Here is a 6,000-nt window from a genome sequence, read left to right as displayed (position 1 = left end):
CAAGGGTGGGGCCCTCATGAAGAACCTCTGCTAGGGCACTACAGAAGGGAAATGTGGGGTCAGAGCCCCCACACAGAGTCCCTACTGGGGCACCACCTAGTGGAACTGTGAGAAGAGGGCCACCATCCTCCAGACCCCAGAATAGTAGATCCACTGACAGCTTGCACCATGCACCTAGAAAAGCCACAGACAGTCAACGCCAGCCCGTGAAAGCAGCCAAGAAGGAGTAAGTCACAGGGGTGGAGCTGCCCAAGACCGTGGGAACCCACCTCTTGCATCAGTGTAACCCGGATGTGAGACATGGAGTCAAAGGAGATCATTTTGGAGCTTTAAAGTTTGACTGCCCCACTGGGTTTTGGATTTGTGTGGGCCCTGTAACCCCTTTTTTCTGGCCAATTTCTTCTATTTGGAAGAGCTGTATTTACCCAATACCTGTACCCCCATTGTATCTAGGAAGTAACTAGCTTGCTTTTGATTTTACAGGCTCATAGGTGGAAGGGACTTGGCTTGTCTCAGATTAGACTTTGGACTGTGGACTTTTGGGTTAATGCTGAAATGAGTTAAGACTTTGGGGGACTGTTGGGAAGGCATTATTCGTTATGAAATGTGAGGACATGAGATTTGGAGGGGCCAGGGTGGGAATGATATGGTTTGGCTGTGTCCCTATCCAAATCTCAACTTGAGCTGTATCTCCCAGAATTCCCACATGTTGTAGGAGTGACCCAGGGGCAGGTAATTGAATCATGGGGGCTGGTCTTTCCTGTGCTTTTCTCGTGATAGTGAATAAGTCTCACAAGATCTGATGGGTTTATCAAGTGTTTACGCTTTTGCTTCTTTCTCATTTTCTCTTGCCTCCACCATTTAAGAAGTGCTTTTTGCCTTCTGCCATGATTCTGAGGCCTCCCCAGTCATGTGGAACTGTAAGTCCAATTAAACTTCTTTTTCTTCCCAGTCTTGGGTATGTCTTTATCAACAGTGTGAAAGCAGACTAATACAGCTCCCCATTCACATTTCTTCCTGATTGATCTACTGGCATGCCTTCAGCTTCTTACTATACTAATTATTATAATCACCACTAGTCAATGAACTCACGACTGTAATCTCCACTAATATAATTGCAGTTAGACAGATATAAATAATTCCTAGCCCCATTAACATGACAAAAAGTAGGTAAATGCAATCTGTCACCTGTGTGGTCTGGGAATCTGTCCTTCAGGTCTTTGTCAGCTTGGGCGAGCCCTTCTGCTCCTCTCCGTGAACAAGCTCATTCATTCTCCTGTCCCCATGGTCAGCAGCGTGGAGTGGGTAGCCCCTCCCTGAGGAGCACATCACTGTAGATCTGCAATGACTACTCTGGCTTTGCCACTGCACTGCTTGTGAGGCAGGCTCACTGTGTGCCCTTATCAATCTCAGAGGAAGACTCTAAACATTTGCCCAATACTATGCACCAGTATCAACCCATTTTATGAGTCTGGTGAGACAGGACACTCACACAAGTTAAGTGAAGCAACTTTATTATTCATAGAAGGGCAGCAAAGGACAAAAGAAGTCTTTGATTAATGGAGAGTCCTCCAAGGCTCAGGAAACTGCCCAAGGTAGTCAAAGTCTTGCCAGCATGTGCTCCACTTGCACTGCAACCAAGAGATCCTGAAAGCAGTTTGCTCTGGGTTTTGTACCCCGGGGAGAATATGACTCACTGGGCCACAGCGTTGTAGGATATCCTGCTCTAGGAGGGACAGGAACAGAACCTAGGCTATTCCTGCCAGTTCCTCCTAATTTTTGGAATGTGTTGCATTATCACCACCCTGTACAGTTATTCTGAGAACTTCAAGTGAGAAAAGGGGGAATAGCTGGGTCACCAAGGCCATCCAGAGACTCATCCTGCACTGCTGGCTGCCAAGTTTTGAGAACTTAAACTGAATCTAGTATGGTACCAAGTGCCTTGCCAGCCTGACTCTCAGAAAAAGGTGCCATTCTCATCCCCATTTTACAGATGTGAAAACTTTGCAGGGTTAGCAGTGTTTAGTGACTTGACCAAAGTCCTGCAAATACTGAGTGATAAGCCAGGTGAGCACACATTTTTCTACTAACACATGGAGCCAGAACTCCTCGTCGCTCTCCCCTTTTTTCCGCCTTTTCTTCATCTTCCTCCCTAGTCTTTTCCCCACAACCCAGCACCACCAAGTTTCTGTGGACAAGCAGCTTGAGATATAAGATTCCGTATCACCTTCTGCAACAGCAAGAGGGATATGGCTTCAGAGACACCCTTGCATTATGGGAGGAAGGCCAAGGCCTCCAGACTTACAACCCACTCGAGGCCCCTCCCCTGGCTTCGAGCTATATGTCTGGAAGAAGATGCCTTGATTTCTCCCTCACTTCTAGCAGCTCACCCAAGGAACCATCCCCATCCTCAGCATCGCGTCGCTGCAGGTGTGTGGGTGACAATAATGCTGTTCCCAGGTTTACTTTCACACAGTGTGCCAAGGAGTTTCTCCTGGACCTCATGTGATCTCACAGCGTCCTGGGAAGCAGAGCATTATGCCACTTGAATGGGGAAACAGGTCACATCGGAAGGTAGGGGCAGAACCAGCATCAGATCCCAGAGTCTCTCATTCCCAGGTCAGCATCTGTAACAAAAGGGCAGGCCAACCTGTGAGTCTGTCAGGATGTCAGTTATTTTAGTTTTTATTTCAGCACGAGTCTCACTTGCCTGCTCTTCAGAGCCATGGGGGAGGGTGGGGCCAGAGCTGTCTGGATTCAGCTCAGGGCCCTGCCTGCCCCCGCCAGAGCCCCTCACCCTGCCATTGACCCCTGTCCTACCCCCTATGACGCAGTCTGCCTTGTGCAGCCCAGGAAAAGTCCCCAGACAGGGACTGCCACTAACTCATGGTGTGTGACCTTGGGCAAGCACTCCTTTGCCTCCACTGGCCTCAGTTTTCTCATCTGTAAAATGGTCTTTCACGGGACCAGGGCACTGAGTTTGACTGCTCGGCTACCTGTGCTCAGAGCATCCCGTTCCCCAGGGGCTTCAGGGCTGGACGTGGCCTGCACGGCCACTTGGCTCTGCAGCAGCTGCTTCACTTCCTCAGCCAGGATTGTAATTCCTCCTGCTGGAAACTGGGTCCATGCATTTGGCCTGAATAAGTTGATTTGTCGAAATTACTATTTCCTGAGGCTGCTCACATCGGAAGCAGCAGGTGGTTCTCCCGTGTGCTTCAGAAAGCGCCCCAGAGTCCAGCTGGGACAAATCCATCCCTCCAAAGCAACATCTGCTGGAAGGCAGCACTGAATTACGTCGCATTATAACAGCATTTCACTCGGTTCCTGTGACCTTCATTTAGCCAGAACCAGAATCTCCTGCTGAGACGCCCACTCCCGTGTCTGGGGACTTTTCCTGGCCTGCACCAGGCAGACTGCATCATAGCGGGTAGGACAGGGGTCCACGACAGGGTGAGGGGCTCTGGGCCAGGCAGGAGCAGGCAGGGATGGAGAGGAGAAGGCGGGGTTGAGAGGACCACACCCATGGGACAATTCGCTTCACAGGGCTAGTCACCCAGCGTGGGTGGTCCTGGAGACTCCTGTCCCCTTCACCCATTCCCTTTCTCACTCAGCAAACATTTCTTGGCCACTGATGTACCAGGGTGACATACCAGGTTAAGGAGACACAGAGATGGGGAAGAGCTTGCCTTTACCTCAGGGACTCACAGTCTGGAACAAGAGGCAGAAACTCGCCATCAAGAAACAATAACAGACATCAAAGAACAGGAGGAGGGAGCAGTTAACTCCTTCCAGAGTTAGGGGGACAGGCGGGTGTCTCAGGGCAGCTGCCCTAAAAGCAGGAGCTGAGTCAAGGGCCCCGGTGCTGGCCGTTTATCTGGGAGGGTACCCCAGGAGCACACATGAGGAAATGGGGTGACTGAGGCAAGGCAGGGAGAAAAGTCAATGCAGTATGTATTAGGGGTGGGTTACAGCAACAGCAGCTGCGGGGCTCAGTCCTGCTGGGGAGACTGCTGGGGTGCCCCAGAGCCACCTTCCTGTGTGAGCACTAACCACCACCTCTTGAGACATTAACTCCTCCTGTCCCTGCACCTGCCCTTGCACTTCCGGGAACAGTGTGTGGAAGGGAGGGGAGAAAATGGAAATGGTCCCAGGGACCAGGGAGATTACATGGGGGAAAGTTGAGCATGTTGGATGCAGAGAAGCCTTGGCTGGTAGAGTTGGGTGAGCTAACGCAATAGGAGAGAGCTGAGCACACATTTTTTTTTACCAATACATGGAGCCAGAACTCCAGAGATGCAGATGTGGATGGAACCCTGCAGAGGCAGAGGGAATGGATCCAGGTGGGAAGGTGCCTTCCACTGGGGGAGGGTGGACTTTGCCACAAAACGGCTGAGAACAGGTAAATGTGCCCTTCCATAGAAGGAAGAGAAGGATGTGTGTGCCTCATGGCCTCTACTTCCCAAACAGGGAGAAAGTCGGACCATTTTCTGGGAGCAAATGGTGACTGGTGACTGGACAGGGGCCATGAAGAGGGCCCAGGCCTGAAGCAGCATTTGAAGTGTAGAGCAGTGGGAGTGGGTATGGACCACAGGAAGGTCAGGGGAGGGATGGACTGTACTGGTGCCAGACTTGGCATACAGCTTAGCAGCATTGTTGTCATTACGGGCAGCCCCTCCATGTCTCAGGACCAGAGTAGTGAAAGTCAATGGTCACTTTGGTCCTTTGCTGAGCTTGGCAGTACATGGGTGGCACAAAGAGGACACCAGCCAGTGTGCATGCCATGGTCCTGGGGCAGAACCTCGCCGGCTCCCCATCTCCTCCCCTCCTACTTTTAGTCCTGGTTAAAGTAAGGAGTAGGAGGCATGGAAAAGATCTCACTGGGTGTTAGGGGACTGGCTCTTGAAATAGCCCTGCAGTTCACTTGCTGAATAACCTTGGGCAAGTCACTTTCCCTCTCTGGGCCTGTTTCCATACCCGTTCATTGAAATAATGATAAGACCTGCCCAGCCAGTTGCACATTGATTCCCGTGAAAGTTACATAAATAACTAAGGTCTTTGTGGATGGAGAAGTCCTTCAGAGGCTGGTTTGAGCAGTGCAGAGGTGAGCAGCTATTTATCACAAATTCTCCTCCTCCTCAGTTTTCCCATCTGTAAAATGCATGGGATGGAAGCTGAGCTGAGCGTGGACCACAGTCACCCTGATCCTGAGGCCGAGGAAAGACCCTGGCTCTTTCCGTGCCACCAGCCTTGTGACATTTTGCCATTTTGTGAGGTTCTCTCACAGAATGCGGTTAAATGAGAAGTTCCATGATTCCTCAATACTCAAGCTCATCCTCATCTCTGCACAAAGATGCAATTTCTCTGGATGGGTCCAAAAGAGTCAGAGGTGAGGAGAGAGGCCGATGATGGGAGCATAAGGGACCTGGATCTTTAAAGGACCTTGATGGGCAGAGGTACTCAGAGTTGACCAGAGGACAGGGTGTGGGTTTGAGAGGAGGGTGTAGGGGAAGGGAGCCCAGAGCTCAGCAGGGAAAGAGACCTAGGGAGAGGACTCTGCCTCTGGTTCTTTTCAAACAGAGAATGCATTAAATCAAGAGAATAAACACAGCCCAAGAGAGCCACATTATTCACTTTGAAATGAGCAGAAAATGACGTTTCTGGTCAGGTCCCTCTTCCCACCCCAGGGAGAGAGTAGGAGGTGAGCTTAGACCAGTTTCCTTTTTCTTGAAAGGAGTTCTTAGCTCCTGCGCTCCCACTGACTCGGGCCACCCTCACTGTGAGAATCCAGCAGGCTAGGATGATCCGGCAGTGTTTCAAGCCGACCCGCCGCCTGCCAGCCCTGGGCCTGGAGAGGCTGTTGATGGTGAGGTTCAGTGGAGGTGAGCCCAGCTAGAGCAGACTTGGGGGAACAGCCTGGCTGAGGGTTGAGAGCAGCCTCAAACAGCTGGTGTGGTGCAGGCATAGACTGGCTGTTGTTGCTGAGTTTGCATGAGCACTGGC

This window comes from Macaca mulatta, chromosome 1 (genome assembly GCF_049350105.2).
Source record: "Macaca mulatta isolate MMU2019108-1 chromosome 1, T2T-MMU8v2.0, whole genome shotgun sequence".
In the NCBI taxonomy this organism is placed as follows: domain Eukaryota; kingdom Metazoa; phylum Chordata; class Mammalia; order Primates; family Cercopithecidae; genus Macaca; species Macaca mulatta.
The sequence above is the reverse complement of the archived record's forward strand: the minus strand, read 5'-3'. Positions refer to the sequence as shown.